Below are 23,818 nucleotides of genomic sequence, written 5' to 3'. Positions count from 1 at the left end.
TCAGGATTCTAAACAGCCAATGAACTCATGGATACTACCTCATTATTCCTCTTCTGCATTACTTATTTGTTTTATTATAACTTATATTAGTTTGTTTTGCCTACACTGTAACACTGCCATCAAACAACAAACTTTATGACTTACATCAGTGACAATAAACCTGATTCTGATTTTGATTCTGTTTCCATTTCTGGCTGTTGGTGAGAACTTGCTGAAAGCAATGTGGATATGTATTTTCAATTGCTGTGGTGCCATGTAATTACTTGCCATCCTTGGGACTGTAAAACTCACGTCTACCAGCGATAATAATCCCCCTTTCATGCATAAAGATCAGAAGGTATTTGCAGATAATAACAGTTACAAAATGCTGGAAAACTTGAAATATAGAATAGAACTTTATTGATATTGCTCAAGACAATGAGACAGCAGTGCTATACCCAGTCCATGCAAAACCGATATTTTACAATGAATGTGGTATGGCTTAATGAAAACAAAAATTACATGCAGCAATTGACTTTGATAGTCCATAACACTCAAAGGCCATTGGCAAGCCAGGGGGTAGCATTATTCAGCTGCTCAACAGCCCTTGGCAAGACGTTTTTCATTCTTACTGTCTGGACTAAGATGTTTCTGTATCTCCTACCAGATGGCAGGAGATTGAACAGGCAGTGTTCAGGATGGGATGGGTCTGTAATGATGTTATCAATGCACCATAGGCATCGAGAGTGCAAAGTCATTTAATTTTCCTGGCTGAGCATCTACCTCTCAATTAAAGGTGCCTTAAGCAAAATCAACCCTGAATTACAGACAACATCAGTGTCATCATATCTATGTGAATCAATTTAGCTGGAGGTGTTGGTAAATACCTCAAACTAATATGTACCATTATCTGAAGATATGAACATGGGCTGTCAGCAAGATTAAGGCTGGCTTGCCATTTGATGACAAGGAATGGATGTTCACACTTTTATGAGCCCATATGTAAAAGATCTGTAGTGCAGACATTGTTGCTGATAATCTTCAACATAAAAATTAAACATAACCAGCAGCTACAAAACTAGTTGACAGTAAACAATCTCTTGAATTGGAAAGCTCATTGCAAATAGAACTGAAGTATGTGAGTTTATTTGTTTATTGTTCAAATATGAACAGAGGTGAGCTATATTCTCACATCTAGTCAACCCAAGATTATCCTAAAAAAATTCATGTGGACCCCTCAAGGCCAACAACGATAAATAATTTTCCATATGTTAGCCTGCATTTTATTCAGTCTCAGGTCCAAGATGTGATATCCAGCTCTGATTAACATCAGTCAATCATTCTCTTAAACCATAAACCAGATATCAATGTCATTGGTTGTTTACAATTTGATAGTAAATTATTTTTAGATAAATATAACTGCCGATCTTTAAACTAATATGTTGTGTTGACATCTAATTAATATTTCTGAAGTGCAAATAAGAGTTGGTATGTAAAATACCTCATACATACAGTGCATTCATATGTATGTCTCATATTCTTGCTGCAAACCTTTAGTTCATAAATTGAAATCTTTTTAATCTTAATCAAAGATTATTTTTTTCGCTCCAAGGGGAGCTTTGGCAATTGAACACTTTTTTTTAATGCCCACCTTTTTCGCCTGATATTTTGTAGGATAATAACAAAGAATCAACAAATGTATTATTGTACCAACAGTTCTGCTTCATCATGGGAATCTTCTTGATATAGCAAAAATGAACAATATAGCAACAATTTTGAGACTTTGGGCTCCAATAATATGACTGGGCTCCAAGTCGGCACTTCAAATTGGATTATTGTACAACAAGGCTTAACAAGAAAGACAACAGCCCAAGGTGCTCAAAACTGCCAGTTTCACTTTTCACAGAGCAGAATCAGGAATCTCAGAAAGAAATTGAAAGTGGAAATAAATAAGTTAAAAACCTCTCCTCTTGAACAATGTCTTAAATCTTTTGGTTTAGTTGTGCAGTAGTGCTAAGATTATCTTCTTTCAGAAAGACTGTCCTTATCACTGCACCAACAAAAACATAAAATAAACCAATAATCGGGAGGTTTACTGAGCTTACTCCAAGCAAATATACTTGTAAACTTCTACATTATATTTCTCCATAATTCATTTAATCCTTCAGTAGAAATGTTAAACTCTCCATTTATAATTGGTAAACTCATGTACAGGAGGAAATAAATTATGTGAGAATTTGCAAAGTATTTGTACTGTACTATATGCATCTAATTTTATGGTCTGTAACATTGCACTTATCTGCTACCAGCAACATCATACCCTTTGATAGATTATTTCATCAACAGGTATTCCATTCTTAATGATAGATTCATTCCATTTCCTTAATTCTCTTCTCTTACTTTTTTTTAAATGCTTAATGTTTGCAAATACATTTGTGTTGAATTCAGGATGTTTCTGCTGGAGATTTATTCAATATAAACCCCAGAGTAGAACAAGTCAATTTAGCTCCAAATTTGAACCCTGTTTTTCATTGTTCAAAAGCATTCTGCATATGAGAAATCTCATAAAACTCCACATGCAGGATTGGCATGGCCCCATCAAAACAAAAGCAACTGAGATCACTGAAAATAAATCACAAACAGAAGCCTCCATTTACTGTATGCCCTACAGTCAGTGAAATCAAGACTACCAGAAAGATAATAAAAACTAAATAAAAAGTATCATAGCAACATGCATGCTGCATTGCTTTCATTAATGCAGATGTGTTCAGCATCTGTGCTTGTGCTGTCCGCTGAATCTGTTAACATTCAGCTGCCAAAAGCAAAGCACAACTTGGGTAAAGTTAAATGGACTTAACTAAGTTGAAGTTTTCTGAATCCTTCATCCGGAGATAGATCCCTAATTTATTTAACACAATGACTTTTCCACACAAGACTATAAGGTTTCAATGAGGTCATCCCTCATTCTTCTGAATTTCAGTGAATACAGACCTATCAAACACTCTTCATATGACAAGCCATTCAATCCTGGAATAATTTTCATGAATCTCCTTTGAACCCTCTTAGAAAGCAGATGACTATTTATTGATTTTCATTTGATTTCATATTACAATTAGCCCCTACTCTTTTAAATTGCTATTTGAACTTTGGTAAAATAATCTTTTGTTAAGGGCTATCACATACTCTTAAGGCAAGCCTCACCAATGTGGGTGATTCAGTGTTCAAGTTTTGATTACACCTAACATCAAACTCAAGAGGTAGTGTATCCAGCCCACATAAGTGCAGCTAGATGGAGAATGCAGACAGTAAGTCTAGACAGAAGACCAAATCCAGCTTGTTCCAATCTTCAGGTGATGAGCTATGCTATAAACATGAGAAATTTTGCAGATTCTGGAAAACCAAAGCAACAATGAGCTATGCTATACTCTTCTTACATGAAGGTTTCACGAAATTGCCTTCTGTTCACTATCCTTTTCTTCCTTGACATTTCATCTCTTTTAATTACCTTTTTTATCTGCTCTTTTCTGTCCTGTCTTGGTAATTGCTTAAAATCTTTTCAGTGTTCTCAATTTACAAGTCATCAACCTACATTGCTAACTCAGTTTCTCCTCATAGAAGATGGTGGCTAAACTGCTGATCATTTTTGAAGATATTTTTATTCAAATTTATAGACTACAAGAAGCTTTGCTTTTGGTATTGTTTGTAGGATTAACCATTATTTAGTGTTAAACATTTGCATAATGTTTTTGTCCATCCGTTAAATTTTAACAATATATCAGGCTGTTTATATTTGATAACCGACAACGTAATCTATGGAAATACAACTCTCCATTGGGAGTAGAGAATTGCCCCCAAGATCGTAAAACAAATCAATAATTGTGCAAAGTAACTCTGATGTATTGATCTACAACAGAGGGAAAAAAGCCATTTGATCAGAACACCCTGAGGATACCGAATCATCAGAAGAATTTGAGAATGCTAAATCATATGTCCAAAACGCAACACTTTTTACATACATATAAATTATATGCAACATGATCTGTAGTACTCTATATGATTGTCACTTTTCTTGTAACTTGGCACAATAACAAAACAACAGCTCTGAACAATTTAAAGTGTGAACATAACAAATATACACTGTGAACAAACTGTTCTGTTCAGTTGAGAAAGCAGCAGTGGTTATTCCGTTTACATGGTTAACTATCAGCTGCAGATGCAATTTTAAATCTGTGTTCACTGAAAGAAAACTTCAACTTATTATGCATTCATTTTGCCATTAAGGTGTAGAGAACAGCTGAAAAGAATCATGCATGTGAGGTAGGGAGAGGATACAGAAACTGTGAATATTTACACCAGAGAAGACACAGCAGTGATTTTATTAAGCTGTCCAATAGGATAACCTTCAGTATGTTAAAACGTTGGCAGATTGTGCAAAAGGACATGGAACTAAATAATTTAGTGCCAGGTGATTGCTTTCCTTCACACTCAGAATATATAATTGCAGCCTCTGTATCAGAAAGTTCAACAACATATATATACACCTGCTTAAAATAACCATTCCAGTGATTCTTTGGCCAGCCTCCTTTGTCCATCTATCATTCACTTTTGGGTCTCCAAGTTCTGCTGACCATGTCATGCTTGTGCATTATCTTTCTGCTTGCTGAATTTCAACAGTTCAACAGTGCCTCTCTTTCACTTCCTTCCACAGACTCAGCTCTCTCAGCTGCTGTATTCTATTCCAACATTGTTGCCCCTCTCCATTATGAATTCAATAGTGTCATCAATAATAACTATAACTTCAAAATCTGAAAGTGCTCAAGTTCCTTCCCTAAATCCAGCTCTTTCTTTTTAAAGCAAATACCTAAAACTTTCACCAAGTTGTTTACCCGTACTTCATCAATAATGACTTAGTACTGAATTTTATTTGAAAACTCTGTCAAGTGCCTTAGCATGTCTCACGCCATTAAAAATATCATATTTAGACAAATATCATAGATAAGTTATTGTTGAAAACTTTGACACAGGAACAGTATAAACATTTTTAAATACATTCATTCATCATTTAGAATATAATTGATTAATCCTCAGGTTCTAATATCACAGAATTAGTTACTCTACACTTGTTTCAGCATCACAATTGGGAGTGGAAGAGTTTTCTTAGACATATTCTTAGTTCAACTGTTTTGTAATTTTTAAATTAATGCAGCCACCCACTGAAGTATCTTTAAAAAGGAATGCCCATTTTCTGCTAGCAGTTTTCTTCTTTTTATGTGTCTGACTTTAAGTTACCATTTCTCATTGGCAGGTAGTTTAGAGGTCTCAATAAATCAGTGCAAATCTGTAGATTGCTTGCTACTCTTACTCTATCCTCCGCCGCCTTAATAAAAGAACATCAGCCAACATAAAAAAAAAGTCAGATTTTGCTTCTATTTGCCCATCTTCTCAATCCTTTTTCTTAGATTGCAATCAGTAATCACCAATTGGAATCAGTACAGACAGAAACAGCCTTAAATCCTCTTGAAGGAAGATGCCAATGAAGGCACTCAAGCAAACAAATTATTATTGTTTTACCAGCATTTCTGCTTATATTTTGGTTGCTATTTAGTTCTTTATAACACACAAAACAAAGGTCTAGAATACTTTAAATATCAGGAGACCTGATCCTAAGGCGCATACATTTTTTATTTCCCCTAATAAAAACTGACCTTCTAAACATAATTATCTTTTTTCTCCCCCATGAAGTAGAGAAGGAATACCTGACACACTTTTAATTCTGAGAGTCTTCTCAGCTTCTGGCAGAACTAATACTAATAATGAGGAATCTTTCAAAGCTAGACTGCATTTTCTTCTCATGTTCCCTCAGGCTTCCCTATTAATTTTATATTCTTAGGTCGAGAATGATTTTCCAGGTCATTGATTCTATCTAATACAGGAGCATTTAATTGCTGATGAGTAAGCTATTTTGTTGCATTATTTAGAAGGCACTCCAAAGTACTGAAGCCTTCTTGGCTTAACTAAGGGATATTATAATTACTTTGTCATATGTGGCTAGACAATTTCTTTAAGGACTGGTTTCTTCTTGTTTGCTCTCCCAGTGATTGGTCTGGTGTTTTAAGTTTCCTTTGGATTGCCAGTGCAACGTCAATGTAATACTCCATGTTAAATACAGATTCAGACAAATCTTAAGTTTTACCATAAGCTCCAAGACAAGTATGTTGTATTCCATTGCTAACTAGTGGGAAAAGTCTGCAGTTCACTTTTGGTTGGTTGCATTATCACAGTGGAATCTTTAGCTTTATTCAATGTATTAGGTTGTATTCGATTTGTAAAGAGAAATTAAATGGATTAATGACAGAGTCTGGAGAATGGATTTTAATGTACGTAGTTGAGGTCACGAGAATCAGTGTCTCTGCATGGGACTTATTCTCCTGGGAATGTCACTGTACATTGCACCTGGAAAAGTCAATGTGTAGGGTTCCGGTTCCACTGGGAAATTAACATGCTTGGGACCTGTCCCTCTTGGAGAAGCATGCACTTGGGACCTGTTCCCCAAGAGAGTCAGTGTACAGGAGTGCAATTCCTCAGAGACAGTAAGTGTGCACACATCTCCTGCAATGTACAGTTACATTGGATTTTATGGCTCCAGCATTCTCCATGTGTGTTCCCAGTGCTCAACTGGATCACAGAAGGTAAAAGTATTCCCAGCAGAATTGTAACAGATCTTTGTAAAAGTTACACTACTAGTGGCAGTGCTGAGGAAGGAGCAACTTATGTTGGAAAAAGTGTGTGTGCGCTGTGCGCATGCGCACGCCCTTCAGATCTGCTGGGTAAGGGCATTGGTATGTGGAATTATATCTGGCAAATTCAAAAAGGTGCTGATCTTTAGGGAAGTGTTAGTTTCTCATACACTGAGATGTTAAATCTGTGCCCAAATACACATAGTACTGATATTTAATGAAACTATATTGTAACTTTCAGTTCATTGCTGTGACATTTAGTACACAATAATGTCCCAAATTCTGAATGGTCTTCCACAATTGATGATGTTGGAATCAACAAACTAAATTATATCCTAGTTACCTTCACCATTAAACTTCAGCTCCAAGCGCCAAGAAATCCATCAAGCAGAACACATCAATATACTTGGCAGATTAGTGTAAACACAGACAATTTCTATTAGGCAAACAGTTCAACCAAGTGGAAAATTAAGTTCAATTATTTCAGAAAATCTCCAATAAAGATGGAAGGCCATATGGAAGGTTCATGTAATCCTAATGCATGTCAAAGAATGATTGTGAGCACTCACAAGCACTCTCAAAGAATAAGCATATTAATTTGATGTTAGTTGAAATGAGGATGATCTCATAAATTGTGCTGTGTACCATCATATTCAAAATTGATAAATGAATTATCTGTAATGCACTAAATTTCTCAAATAATATAGAATAAAATGTTTAAAGGGCAACATACACATGATTAATATAAGGGACCATCTAGTTCATATAATTTTTAATTTGTAGGATATGTTCATATCAAACAATAAAGGTATTTCCTAATTTGAACAGATTGTGCTGAAACATTCAACATATTAATGAACAATTTAATATGAACATTTACCAATAGTTTGCAAATCATGTAAGTAGTTGCATGTTTTTTTAACTCATTATTAACATAGCACTGTGTCTGAATAAACAAAAAAAGGACCATTGACCTTGTTTTAGCACAGTCCCATCTCTGCACTCTCTTCATGCCTCATGTGGACGTACAGATACGTATGGGTCTCCTGATCCTGGAATCAGGCAGTGAAGTGTTGTGAGGCATCAGTGACAAGTGGAACACAGTAAAGAGGAGACTTCAATCAGTGTACTCACTGAGGCCTTGCCTTCAAGATTCCCAAAAAACCCATTACAGGAGGAAAGGTTGTAACAGAGACGATGCTTTGTCAGAGATTTTGGGTGTTGTTGATCATCAAATAAAGCACAAAGGATATTCAAAATAAAAGGCCATTGAAGTCAACAGTCTCTTCCTAACCTGCACATCCCATTGTGAGGTCTGATGGAGCAGAGTGTTAATGAATGGCTATATACGATCAATTTCCTTCTGAACTACTGGTCACATTCAATTTCAGATGACCCACTATTGCCAGGATTGTGATTTGTCAAATTCTAAATTTCCACATGGGGAGTCCTTGAAAGAATATAGAACACAAAATAGCACATCACAGGAACAGAGTTTTCAGCTCACTATTTCTGTGCCAACCGTGATGCAAATTATAAACTAGCTCCATGTGCCTGCACATGGTCTGTATTCCTTTATGTTCTGCCTCTTCAGGTGTCTGAATGCCTCTGAAACATTGTTATTGCATTTGCTAATATTGTTTCTGGCAACAGGTTCCAGGCACTCGTTAACAAATTTCCTCACTAATCACAGCTCCATCAATTCTTATATTATTTACAAATGTACTAATCAGACTACCTACACTTGCACTGAAATTTGACCCTTGCACAAGGTCACTAACCGAGTCAGAAAAAAAAACATCTCTCCACCACTACACTTTGTCCTCTATGATCAAGTAAAATTTAATGCAGTTTAGTAACTCTCCATGAATCCATTGTGACTTAATCTTCCGTACTAGGATAATTTGAAGGACCTGACCAAGTGTTTTTGAAAACCCATGTAGACAACATGCACTGTCCTACCCTCATCAATCATTCTCATTGCTTCTTCAAGGACTTCAATTAAATTTGTGAACCAATACCTCTCCCACACAAACGCATGTGACTATCCATAATATTCATGCTTTTCCAAATGCAAGTATATCCTGTCCCTAAGATGCCCACTACCACCAGTACAAGGATCACCATCCTATAATTTTTTAGATTAGCCAGTTGTCCTACTTGAACAAAAGAACAACATAGATTATTCTCAATATTCTGGCACCTTTCTGTCAAGGTATCAGTAATCTCCTCCCTTGATTCTCTCCATATCCCAGGATAGAGCCCAATAAGCCCTGGAACAATATCCATCCTAATGTTTTCTATGACAGCCAACACCTTTTCATTTTTAATATTAACATGCTCTAGAATATCAGCCTCTAGAATATAATCTTACCATCTTCCATGATATTTTCCTTGGTAAACACGAATGCAGAACACTCATTACAAATGGTGCACACTACCTCTGGAGAAATCAAATCCTTTGTCTTTGAGTTGACCTACCCTTTCCCCAACTACTCTTTTGCTTTTAATATATGCATTAAAAGCCTTCCCTTCTATACTACTTACCAACAACATTTCATGGTCCCTTTTAGCCGCCCTGTTTAAGTTCTTTCTTGCTTTCTTTATATTCCTCAAGGCCTTGTCTGATTGCACTTCCTAAACATTATGTATAGCTCTTTTTTATTGAATGATATTGAATTATCCAAGGTTCCCAAACCATGTTTCATCCTTTTAGGAACGTATTGGTCCTGAACTCTTTTGAAAGATACACAAGTTAGATATGAATTTACCTCCAAACGTCTGTTCTCAATCTATATTTTCCACTCCTGCCACATACTGTTGGAATTAGCCTTCTCCTATCAACACACTTACCCAAGGACCAGTTTTGTCTTTGTAACCTTAAAGAATTATGGTCACAGTTTCCAAAACACACTCTTACTAAAACTGTGATAACCCAGCCAGGCTCATAGCCGAATATAAGGTCTCGAATGGTCCCATCCCTAGATGGACTATCCACATATTCACATAACAAATTCTGCCCCAAATAAGCCTCTGGCAGTAATGGAAGGCAGTCAGTATCAAGGAAGTGAAAACCACCCACTACAATAACCCTGCTATTTTTACAGCTTTCCATGATCTGCCTACATAACTGTTTCAAATGTGTAAATGTCTACCTATCCCCAGAATTAAACATCCTTTAAATATTAACTAAGGCAAAATCTAATCAATTATACATTTTAATGAAAATGTATTTCACTTTCTTTATAGAGGAAATAATATGAGACATTTAAACAGTCACTGCAGTGCTGTTTTTTTTCAATCACTTGTTTCAAAAATCTCTACTCTTAATATTTCACTCATCATTTACATGACCTTACACCAGCATGAAATAACATCTATATATTTGATGACAGAAGTGTAAATGCCATCAGCCATCAGTCATCAATGAGATTAAAGTTGAGATGAAAGACTGCAAATCATTACTTGTAGAAGACCTGCTGTGAATCATTGATGACTCTGTTGGCTCTCTCACGCTTCAGATTTATGGAAAAAAAAGCTGAGTATTTAAGTAGCATTTTTCATGACCTCAGGACATTTAAAATGCTTACAATCAAGGGATTACTTTTTAAGTGGGGTTTCTTTTATGAAATGGAAAGCAGCAAATTTTTACACAGCAAGGTTCCTCAAACAAACTCATCTCCAAACTTCTAGACCTGGGGCTCAAAACCACCTTTTGCAATTGGATGTCTGACTTCCTGACCAAGAGACTGCAATCACTAAGTCTCGGATTATTCTTAATATTGGTGCCCCTTAAGGTTATATTCTGTCTCCTACTCTACTCTCTACATACTCATGACTATGGGCCTATTAAGCTCTAACTCCATCTGTGTTTTTAGATGATTCCACCATAGTGAGCAAATCTCAAATAAGGAGTTCAGGAAGGAAGTAGAGGAGTAAGTGACATGGTGTCATGACAATAACCTTTCCCTCAATATCAGTAAAACAAAAGAGGTGGTCATTAACTTCATGAAGAGGGTTGCTATACATACTTCTGTCTAGATGAACAGTGATGAGGTCGGGGAGGCTGGGAGCTTCAGGTTCCCTGGAGCCAACATCAACAATAGTCTGTCCTCACCCAACGACACAGACGCCGCAGCCAAGAAAGCTCACCAGGGCCTTTACTTCCTCAGGAAGCAGAAGAAGTTTGCCTTGTCCCTTTGATCCTCACTGATTATATTATTAATGCGCTATTGAAGGCATTGTAACCAGATGTATCATGACATGGCAGGGAGTTGTGGACACAGCTCAGTACATTATAGAAATCAGCCTCCTCTTCACGTATTCTGTCTACACTTCTTGATGCCTCAGTAAAGCAGCCAGCACAATCCAGTGCCCCACCCACCCAGACATTCTCTTTTCTTCCTTCTTCCTATGGACAGAAGATAAAAAGGCCTGAAAGCATGCACCAGATTCAAGGACAGCTTCAATCCTGCTATTACAATAAGAAAAGGACTCTTGACCTTACAATCCTCATTAAGACCTTGTACTGTATTATCTATCTGCGCTGCACTTTCTCTGTAACTGTTACACTTTATTCTACACTCCCTTATTGTTTTACCATGTTTTACTTCATTTAAATGTTTGCCCTCTTTGATCACTTTTACGTTGTTCACATTTTCTATCCATCACTGATACATCTGCCTTTCAACTTATTAATATGTCATCATTATCAAATCTTCTTTCAAACTTTAATGATCTCCAGAATTATCCATTGTAAAATTCTTGTGACCAATTTTGTATCTCTTGGTCAAATTCTGAATATTCATTATTTAGGCATTACTGATCCAACAAAGCTTCAAGTTAAAAATTGTTCCCTGTTCATTCAATTCCCTCCATAGACTAACAAATCCTTATCCATAAAACCAATATTGATCCCAACAATGCACATGTATCTCCATATCCTTGAAATCCTGGCATCTTTGGTTTAGCATACTACATCATTGGCTGCCACACACTCAACTTCCTTAGAAATTTACTCTCAAAATGCTTTTGCTCCTCTGCCTTAGAAACTATCCTTAGAAATTTACTCTCAAAATGCTTTTGCTCCTCTGCCTTTCCCTCAACCAATAACTACCTCTTTGACTACATTTTCATTCATCCATTTTACCACCTCACTGTATATTGAGATATTTCATTATGTTACACACAAGCAGTTTTTCCATTTACTGTATTATTTGATTTGTCATGTAAGATTTTCCATTGGTAAGGCGAGAGGATATATGGTTTATTTTGATATTTCCTTTGTACATCTCTTCTGTTATCAGCATGTACTTATTGTAGTTCCCTTCTTAGCTAACAGGTGACTTGAATAGGATTTACAGTTCTATTTCTGTCTCCATTAGCCATGATACATCCTTGCCAAATGTTATGACTATTGATGCTACCACTTCTATTATATTGGGAACTCCTCTACCATATCATTAACACAATTGTGTGTTTTCCTGTAAATTTATCATGCCATTGAATGGGTTAAAATAATCAGTTGATGAAAATTCATTTTTATATGATGAGATAACCTCTAATTATCTTTGCTGTTTTCCATGCTGCTGTTATCTCCTATGGAGTTTTTCTATTTTCAGTATGCACATTAAACACAGAATGTCTTTAATAATGTTCAAATGGAACAGCGCCCAGACGCACAATACTCACTCAAATAAAATCAACAAGTTTCGTGCAGCTAATTTCACACATAGCTTACAGCTTCTGTCACTATGGACTTGAGCCAGAGGAAAGAGAGAGTCTTAACAATCACAACACAAATAAAACTTATTATTCTATGACCTCTGTTGCTCACAAAATCTGAATGGAAATGTTTCTAAGTATTGCTAGTGGAATATTCTGTGCCATTCTTTGAGGTTCCAAAAATAAAAGATCAAACGATTTGCAGCTTAGATTTCTTATAGCTATCAGTTCTCTAACTTTTATGTAAAACACGTAAGGTTGTATGAGTTCTTTCAAAGATTGATTGCAATCCAAAATGCAGCATTCACAGTGCCAATAAGCTAGAATATCAGATTGTCATACAAAATCTTCTCCAAAGCAGAACTCAGACTTGATTACAATCAGAAATTAAAAGGACTTTCTTCTATCCTGAAAAGGGAAATTTCCTGGATACCTGTAAGGAAATGACGGTTTCCAACTCTAGTGTTGTCTAAGCCAAAAGTCACTTCACTGAATTCAAATTTGCACCACGCTTCTTGGTTGGTGGCGGGGGGGGGGGGGGGGTGGGGGGGGGAATAGAGTAATCTCCTCAATATCTGTCAAACACCTTAACTGAGTGCAGCAAACAATCTGGTCTAAAACACCTTTAACACTGCACTCTGCCACAGAGAAGTGTAGGACATGAGGTTCCAAGGGAAGATGACAAAAGCCACCTGGAACAAATACTGCAGGCCTGAGGCATGTCACCAATATTCTGGAGCAATGGAATTTTTTTCGACTGTGACCAAATACCTGAAAAGACTTCAGAAGCCTTCCTCACTGCATACAGAGGATGAAACCCAGCATAAACACAAATTAATCTCTTCAAGTTGACAGCTTCGAGCAAAACTAGCTGATTTATTTTCAATATTTCTAATTTGTTTAAAGAATGTGGGAGTCATTTGAGCTTGATTAGTTAAAAAAACTTCTTAAAACTGTTTAATTGTGAGTAGGTTTCCGGTGTTACTGATAATCTGTAAAAGTGAAAGACATTCAACTGAGTGTTTTGACAGATGAGTAAGGACAGAGATTAGCGAGGGTGAATGGAGGTGTGCAAAGTTCGCCAGCCGTCAAAGCTATTTTTTGAGTACAGCAAGCCGCCTACACCAATATAATATCAGGGTTGTATTCTGCTAGTTACCTGGCTACCCAGAAATGATTTTACCTGGAGTCAGGATTGAATTATAGACCAGGATAAAAAGCCAACAATTCTGGCACAGGGGAAGCTTGGTCCTATTTTTACAACTGCAATAGACGTATTGAAAATACCTTAAAATTTCACTTAAATGTTCCTTCATGCAATTAAGAACAGTTAACTTTTCTACATGCATATGATGGGAAGTAAAACCACATAAATTGTTAGCATAATACCCTTTGGTTAGAATACTTTCTTGTATGTTATCCAAATATTCACCCTCGTGTCCTAGTATCAGATGGAGCTGGTCCTGCCTCTGATGCTGGGAAAAATAATAACGCAAAAGGGCTTATATTCCTCACCATCTCTGACAAATCTGGCAACCACTCACACGACCAGTCATTCACCCTTCTCCACATTCATCAGACAAGAGTCACCCACCTGAGTGGGCACAGTTCATGTAGATATCAAGCAGTTACAAAGTGGCAGTTAAGACACAAGGATGTCGGTGAATATAAACGAGGCAATGCTATTAAATGTAGTTGAACAGAGTTGTAAATCCTGTCTGCCATGAATACAAGGAAGCTGGCAGAGCAACTGAGACAGAAGGGGCTCTGTTGACTACTCTAAAGTCATGAAACAAATGATTGGTGTAGCACTCCAGTCAAAATCATTCCTGCGTAGCCTGGTATCTGGCCAGAGTATAACCCTGGCATTATTTTGATGCAGACAGTTTGTTACACTCAAAGAATGATTTTAATGTATGGTTTTCTCCAAAAAAAGGGAGCTTAAACTCCAAGATCTGTTATGATCCCAGAATCTTAAGAGATTCAGACGAAACAAGTTCAATGCAAATGCAATGAATGGAAAATGGTTTGCCAGTGTGGGGCCACCTAGTATCATCAATATCTACAACATGGCTAATTATACTCCACAGGATCCTTGAGGGTGCAAGGGTGTACTGAAGATGCCTGATTTTGTGCATTTCATTTTCCTGTTAAGATGTTGGTAACCTGATCCAGCTATGAGAAGAGATTATGACTGTATCTCTCAAAGGAGCAAGCCAAGTGAACACAATCATTAGCTCATAACAAAAGCCTTAATTTGCGGGTCAGATTGCTAGGTAGCTCAAATAAAAGAGTTTGGTTCCATTTAAAGTCTTGAAATTTTTAGAATAACTGCCACAATAATATTTTGCAGATGCCTGTTTGCCAATCAGGTGCCTAATGCTGGCAGAAAGTGATTTAAACAACACTAAATCATGAACTTGGTTTGGGGAATGAGGTAGATCGGAGGTGTTGATTGGACAAAATAGGAGACAAATTTATTAAGAAAGTTGATTATTGAGAATAATAATTACTGCATAGAAAAGAATATGGAACAAAGCAAACTGAATTTTCCATTAACTTCATGATTTCTAATTTATAACAACCCCCTCAATGCACTTTGGTGAATGATTTTACATCATTTTTATTGCCAAAATTTGCATTTATAATGATGGCAGAACTGTTATCACTTGTCATCCTTGCTCTGTCAAGCTGACAGCAAATCCTGGCAACTGCATTTGCACAGCTAAATATGGAAATCATTGTATCGGGAATTCTCTTCCTCCCCAGTGTACATAGTTGCATTTTTAGCAGTTGTACTCAATGAAGGGTTAGGCCTTTTGTGTTCACTTTAACTTTTGAAACCCCGAGATCTTACAAAAGCAAATTTACCATCCTGTTGAATAAAATGTATGTATTTTTCAGAACACATTAAGACAAGGTCTCTGCTGAAAACCTTCTCAAGCTCTGGAAAACATCTAATTTTTCAAAAACAAAACTTCAAAATATCTATAGGTTTGAAAATTAGTGATAAATGTTATTAGGCTAATAATTTTAATATTACATGTTTTTCACAGGCTGCTCAGAAAGAACCCTTGATGACAGTTTGGCTCTCATATGCCACAGATCCCCTGCAGATGGCACCAGCATACTAGAAACATTAGAAAAGGGACTCTGCATGGAAACAGCCCTTTATATCTTTATGAGTATTTTCCCGCAAGGTCAAAAGCAAGTACCATCTGTTCATCACTGACTCAGATATTTAGGCCATTGACTTCTGTTGGAAGTGCTAGATCAAATAGCAAGATAGCTTGAAAAATGCATTGTGTGTAACAAAATATAAGCCTCATATTAGCAGAAGGAAAAATATCAGTATCTGTTCATAAGATCAGGAGAGTTACAACCCATTCTGATGTATCTATTCTCCTTGAATAACTATTGCTCTCAACAACAGATAAAAAGATCATCAACTTCGCTGCATTTTTCACTATTTTGTTCTCACCTCTCTACTTCTTTCCCAGAGACACAATAAGGTTTTCCTTGTTGCCACTTGCAGCAGCAGATTCCAAATCCATACATAGCTATTTTCAATACATCAATTGAATTGCAATTACAAAAAAAATGTTTCTCTGCACTTCCTTTTCAGAATTTGAAGGCATTTTTTTTTCCTTTGTACAGTCCAATACGTTCTTTCATCTCAGTCGATAGTTTTCTGGGGATCTTTATGAAATACAATAGAGGCATGAATTCATACAGCAGGATAACACAGAAACAAATTCTTTGGCCAATCTAGTCTATCTAAGCTGAATTATTGCCGAGTGCCATTGACCAACAGCTAGACCATAGCCCTTCATACCCCTCTTAACTATGTACTTACCCAAACTTTTCTTAGAAGTTGTATTCAAACCCATATCCACCACTTCCATTGGCAGCTCTTTCCACATTCACACCACTCTGAGTGAAGTTCTCCCTCAGGTTCCCCTTGGATATTTTACCTTGTACCCTGAATCTATGACCAATAGTTCTAGTATTACTCAACTTCAGTGGAATGAGCCTGTTTGCACTTAAGCTTTCTATACCCCTCATAATGTTGTATCCAATCTACTTCATTCATTTTCAATCTCTCACTGCTACGGGCAGAAGTTCCCACTTGCTTCAAAAAGGCAACAATCATACCAGTGCGTAAGAAGAATAATGTGGGCTGTCTTAATGACTATCGCCCGGTAGCATTCACATCGACAGTGATGAAATGCTTTGAGAAGTTGGTTATAACTAGAGTGAATTCCTGCATCAGCAAGGACCTGGACCCATTGCAATTTCCTATCACTGCAATAGGTCAACAACAGACACAATCTCAATGGCTCTTCACACGGCTTTAGACCACCTAGAGAACACAAACACTAATGTCAGGATGCTGTTCATCAACTATGGCTCAGTATTTAATACCATCATTCCCACAATCCTGATTGAGAAGTTGCAGAACCTGGGCCTCTGTACCTCCCTCTGCAATTGGATCCTCGACTTCCTAACTGGAACACCACAATCTGTGCAGATTGGTGGTAACATTTCCTCCTCGCCGACAATCAACACTGGTGCACCTCAGGGGTGTGTGCGTAGCCCACTGCTCTACTCTCTGTATACACATGATTGTGTGCCTAGGCATAGCTCAAATACCACCTATCAATTTGCTGACAACACAACCATTGTTGGTAGAAACTCAGAAGGTGACGAGAGGGCGTACAGGAGTGAGATATGCCAACTAGTGGAATGGTGCCGCAGCAACAACCTTGCACTCAACATCAGTAAGATGAAAGAGCTGATTGTGGACTTCAGAAGGGTAAGATGAATCATAGAGGGTCAGAAGTAGAGAGAGTGAACAGATTCTATTTCCTGGGTGTCAAGATCTCTGAGGATCTAACCTGGTTCCAGCATATCGATGCAGTTATAAAGAAGGCAAGACAGCGCCTATACTTTATAAGGAGTCTGAAGAGATTTGGTAAGTCAACAAATACACTCAAAAACTTCTATAGCTGTAATGTGGAGAGCATTCTGACAGGCTGCATCACTGTCTGATATGGAGGGTCTACTGCACAGGACCGAAAGAAGCTGCAGAAGGTTGTAAATTTAGTCAGCTCCATCTTGGGTACTAGCCTACAAAGTACCCCGGATACCTTCAAGGAGCGGTGTCTCAGAAAGGCAGCATCCATTATTAAGGACCTCCAGCACCCAGGACATGCCCTTTTCTCACTGTTATCATCACTGTTATCATAAATAAGTCTGAAGGCACACACTCAGTGATTCAGGAACAGCTTCTTCCCCTCTGCCATCGGATTCCTAAATGGACATTGAAGCTTTGGACATTACCTCACTCTTTAAAATATACAGTATTTCTGTTTATGCACATCCTTTTAAATCTATTCAATATACGTAATTGATTTACTTGTTTACTATTATGCTTTATTTTATTTTATTTATTATTATTATTCTTTTTTTCTCTCTGAGATTATGTATTGCATTGAACTGCTGCTGCTAAGTTAACAAATTTCACATCATATGCTGGTGATAATAAACCTGATTCTGATTCATTCTCTTGTGCTCGAGGAAATAAAGTCCTTACCTATTCAACCTTTCTCTATAACTCAGATCCACCAATCACAGCAACAGCCTTATAAATTTTCACTGTATACTTTCAATATTACTGAAATCTTTCCTATTTGCTAGTGACCAGAACTGCACACAATATTCTATGTTCAGACACACTGATGTCATATGCAATTTCAACATAGCATCCCAACTTCCGGATTCAGTATTCTGAATTATGAAGCCCAATGTGCCAAAAGCTTTCTTTATGACACTATCTTCCTGTGACATCACTTACCAGAAATTATGGATCTGTATTCCCAGCTCCCCTCGTTCTGCTGTACTCCTCAGTATCCTTCTGTTCGCTGTGCAAGTCCTAATCTGGTTGATCCTCCCAAAGTGCAACACCTCTCACATGTCTGCATTAAATTCATCTGCCAATTTTTAGCCCATTTTTCCATCTGGTCTATACCCCACCGCAAGTTCTGACAGCCTTCCTTACAGTCTATCTAAATATTTGTGTATACTTTATCCCACAATAACTTACCCACTACTGACGTCAGCTCACCAGACTGTCATGAACTGGCTTATTCTTGAACAATGAAACAAAATTAGCTATCCTCCAGTTAACTAACCCCTCACCCATGGCTGAGGACATTTTAAATACCTCAGGCGAGGCCATTTTAATTTCTTCACTAGGCTCACAAAGTCCAAGTGGACACTTTAACAGGCTTTGAGGACATAACTACCCTAATTTATCTCCAGACTGCAAGTGCCACCTCATCTGTCATCCAGATACTGTTCATCAACTCACTACTATTTTGATTCAGTTCTACAGACTCTGTGTCCATCTCCAAAATAAATTCAGATACAAAACATCCATTTAATAACTCCCCCATCTCTTCCAGCTTCATGCATAGAAGACCATACTCTGAGAGAAACATTTATTCCCTTTGCTACCCTTTGGCTCTTGTTCTGACAGACAATGCGAAGGAATATCCCAAGGGTTTTGCAGAATAACCTCATGTTTTCTTTTAGTGCTACAGATTTCGCTCTTGTGTCCTTCTAACTTTCTTATACTTCCAAATGCATCATCTGTTTCACGCTGCCTATACCTGTTATGCACCTCCTTCTTTCTCTTCTACCATGGCCTCGATATCCACCCAAAATGAAGGTTTCCTGAACCTGCTAGATTCTAACAGGAAATTACAAAGTCTATACTCTCAAATTTTCACTTTTGAAGCGAAACTTTAGAAATTTTACTTACCAGGCATCCTTTTGCCAGAAACCAACCTATCACAAATGAACATCTGCCAGATCCTTCCTGATGCTGTCAAAATTGCCCTTTGTCCAATTTAGATTTGCAATCCAAGGACCAATCTTATGCTTCTCCATAATTACCTTGAAGCTAATGGAATTATGATTACTAGACCCAAAATGTTCCCTCTGCACTCATTTCTGTCACCTGCCCTGTATTGTTCCCCAAAAGGAAATCCAAGGTTTCTGTCAAGTTGGGATTTCCATAGCCTAATTAAGGAAACTTTCCTGATATCATAACTCCACATGCTCATCCATGCTTTGCCTTATCTACAATATAACTTGCACTGAAATAGTTGCAAATCAAAACATTAGTTTCACCACTCTCAAACTTTTGGTTCATGTCTTTGTATGTAGGCTTAATATCCTCTTTTCCCACAACCACTCCAGTAGCTGCCCTGGCATTTTGATTTCTATCCCATTGCAACTCTAAATCCCCTGGAACAGAACTGATAAATCCATGTTGGTCTCCCTCCATTTCAAGCCTAAATCACCCCATTTGTATAGGTGCCACACTCTCTGTAAGAAAATCTAATGAAGCCTCCCCTACTGTGCCATCTCTTCAGCTGTGTGTTAAACTGTATTATCTTCCTATTTCTAGCCTTTGCAGCACATGGCACAGGTAGTGATCTTCAGATCACTATCTTCGAGATCCTGATCTTTAACTTAGCACCTATTTCCCTCAACTCACTCTGTGGGACCTCATCACCTCTCTATCTATATCATGAATACCAACATGAACCATGATACCTGGCTGCTCCCCACTCCCCTTAGGAATGCTATTGCTTGATTCAAGATGCCCCTGAGCTTGGCACGTGGAGGAAACATACCAGCCCTGAATCTTGTTCTTACCCACAGAACCTCCTGTCTGTTTCTCTAACCAATGAATCTCCCTCCAATACTGCTTGCATCTTCTCCACCTTCCCTCCTAAGTCACAGAGCCAATCTCAATGCTGGATGCACAACCACTGTGGCTTTCCTCTGCTAAATCATTGCCCCAATCGTCTGCAGAACAATATATTTGTTATTGAGTGTAATGGCCACAGGAGTACCCTGTACTGGCTGCTTATCCTTTTTGTCTCTCCTGACAGCCACCCAGTTACTTGTTTCCTACCCCTAAAGTGCAAGTATCTCCTGTCACTCAGCCTTCCAAATGATCTGAACTTCCTGCAGCTCCAGCTCCTTAACACTTTCTGTAAGGAGCTGCAGCTGGAGGCTCTTCTTGCAAATGTAGTTAGCAGCGATACTGAGAATTTTCCTGTCTTCCCTTATCCAGCAAGAGGAGGACTCCACTGTCCAGACTCTCATTTCTACTGTTCTAACAGTGTGATAAGAAAGAAAACTCACCAGGAGATAACCTTAGCCTCTACTGTTTCTCAGTGAAGCCTCTTGAGCCAAACTCCCAACTCCCCAGTCTAATCCTGGCCCACTCATACAATGGCTGCTTCACTTAAACCTAACTTCATTTTACTAGCCTTTCTCAAGTGCCTAAAAACCTCCGTGAACTCAAGCTCTGCCAAATGTCCCAACAGGCTTTGCTCACTTAAAAAAAAACATTTCAGAATGATATTGCTTTGTCTATTATACTTCCTCATGATGAGAGATATGGAGGGAAATGAACAGTCAACACTTTGGGCCAAGACCCTTTGTCAGCACTCTGCCCTCGTTCTTTTTAATCCTGATGATGGGTCTCGGCCTGAAACATAAAATGGTTCATTTCCCTCCCTAGATATTACCTGACCTGTTGAATTCCTCTAGCATTTTGTGTCTTGTCTGCAGAATCTCTTGTGACACAATAATTTACTCCGTCTGTTACATTTTGAGACTGAATTTTGTGAATCAAATACTGATTGATTTAGAGTTCGATTGAGCACAAGTTAGCTTCCCAAGTATTTTTGATCCACTTTGCTACTCTTAGAGACCAGCCTCACCAATATTATTGACCTGTAATGTATTTTGTGGTTTCCAGTTGAAATACCATTCATATCCAAATGATGATGTAACACAGTAATATGCGCACAGGAGTTCCACCTGCATGCATTAATCATCTGCAAATCTGAGTTTCCTTAGCCAACTGTAACAAGTGCATAGTAGTTTACATAAACTTGGCTGAAATGTCATAGCAAATGCTCCTCTTCTATTTTTGCCCTGCCTATCCGCTGTTTTCTTGTCTCGAACAGTGGTTACAAAATTTATTTAAATGATGTAATTTTTGTTTTAAAAAATCCATGTTGAAATAAACTGTGTCCTTGTTTTCCTAAGTATCAGTTGTCTTGCTTTTCTGGGTCTATTGCATTTAGTCCTTTTGTTTCTGTGACAAAAGTCATCAGCCATCAAAATAATACCATCAGAGACAGTGATGTGAAAAGCAAGCAGGAATTATTACTTTCTTATGGGATAGAGTAGCTCTGACCTAAAAAAGCTCATCTTGTTTCAATTTAACCCATTTCATTGAGACAATTTCAACTGTCAATTCTCACAGATTAGGCATGTTCACAAGCCAGAATCCGTAAATCTAGCTACAAACTGATCTTCTTAATTTTATGACAGATGACTCAGCAAGGAAGTGACCAACAAATCAATTCAGTGTCAAGTATACAGTACTTCCATGATTCAGTCTGCAGTTTTAGTCAGAGGAATCCAAATCTGTTAGGGAACATCTAAATATCCAAATTATTTTCTGTTTACTGCATTATCAGTTTCTAAAATGTTAAATATGCCTCAGCTAGGTTTCACTAAAAAGAATACTGAACACCATTATTTTACAAGTATGCTAACTGACTAGATGAACGTTTATCAGATATTCTGTTTTTTATTCTGCATATCCAGCACTTGCCCCAGACACGATGAAGGGTCTTGGCCCAAAACATCGACTGTGAACAGTCGGCCCTCCTTATCTGTGAGGGATTTGTTCCAGGACCCCTCGCAGATACCAAAAATCGCGGATGCTCAAGTCCCTTTTCCAACCTGTCTAAATACGGTGGTTCTTAAGACCCAGCGGAACCCCAAATCTTATTTAACTTGTCTCAGTGCAGTGGACATTAGGACCCGGTGGTGGGCTCTGAATCTGCAGCATTTCTGTTCACGAAAATAATCAAGATCATGGTTGAAAATAAAGTGGAAATAATAAAGCGATCGGAAAGAGGTGAATCGCCATCGGTCATTGGAAAAGCATTAGGCTACGTCGGTCAATGATTGGAACAATTTTAAAGGATAAAGTGAGAAAGGCTCTGTCCCGATGAAAGCTACAATTATTACTAAGCAACACAGTGGTTTATTTATTGGGTTTTGGGTTTTTGATCCTCCACATCAAGTGGAGAGCACACTCGGGAGTGGTGTGTTACTGGATCGAACTCGGGAACTTCCGTTCCTGAGTCGGCGCTGAAACATATGTTCTTAAGTGCTTTATATGCATAGAACGGTAAAATATATACTATATACTAAGACAAGCGTTTCACTAACTGATGCTAAATAATACGGGATGTACCTGGTCCAACTTACTTAGTAAGAGAACTTCTGATTTTTTCGATCCTGATCCACGATAACCCACACACATCCTCCCGTATACTTTAAATCATCTCTAGATTACTTATAATACCTAATACAATGTAAATGCTATGTAAAATAGTTGTTATACTGCATTGTTTAGGGAATAATGACAAGAAAAAAAGTCTGTATATGCTTGAACAACAAGTGGTGGAAGAGCACTTCCGGGTTTTCTCGATTCGCGGATAAGGAGGGCCGACTGTATTCCCTTCCACAGTTGCTGCTTTACTGCTCCCTCCCCTTCCCTCTCTCCCCACCTCTCTCCATCCATGTCATTCACCTGCCTCTGCCTTCCAACTACACCACTGCTCCCCTTCCCTACCCGAGGCAACACACCTGTCACATTATATCCCACCTCAGTTCACCAGTTTTCTTGGATTCATTGCTTACCTCTCCCCTTTTCCTCTCTTTATACTAGCCAGCATGCCCCTCCACTCTCATTCCTGATGCAGGGACAAGTACTTTCCTCTAGAGGTGATACTTGACCCACAAAGTTCCTCCAACAGATTGCTTATTGTTCCAACTTTCCTGGTTGCTTCTTTGTCCTTTAATCTGATTCACTGTTGGGATACAGGAGATTCTATGCTCTCATTGCAGAGCGGTCAGATTAATTGCAATCCCCATCTAACAAGGAAGAAACAACTGAGCATTTGGATTAAGCTTTTACCTCTCATTTGGCAATCTCAAATGGTAATGTCTATTATCTGATTTCTAACTGTAGAAAATAGTACTTCTTTAAAGAAATCACAAGCAATTTGCTGATAGGCACGTCTCTGATTAACATATGCTGTTTTTTGGCAAGCGTTAAATGCAAAATCCTCCCTATCCACTGACAGGATAAACAAATCGCCAATTTCCTTCCCCAAGCCAAAATTCTCAGCAGTGAGGCCAGTTTTAATGTTTGCATGTCTGACATAAGATTACTGAAACAGACTCTCAGATTTATACAGCACAGA

The sequence above is a fragment of the Hypanus sabinus genome, chromosome 4 (genome assembly GCF_030144855.1).
Source record: "Hypanus sabinus isolate sHypSab1 chromosome 4, sHypSab1.hap1, whole genome shotgun sequence".
Lineage (NCBI taxonomy): Eukaryota > Metazoa > Chordata > Chondrichthyes > Myliobatiformes > Dasyatidae > Hypanus > Hypanus sabinus.
Note: the sequence above shows the minus strand (reverse complement) of the source record.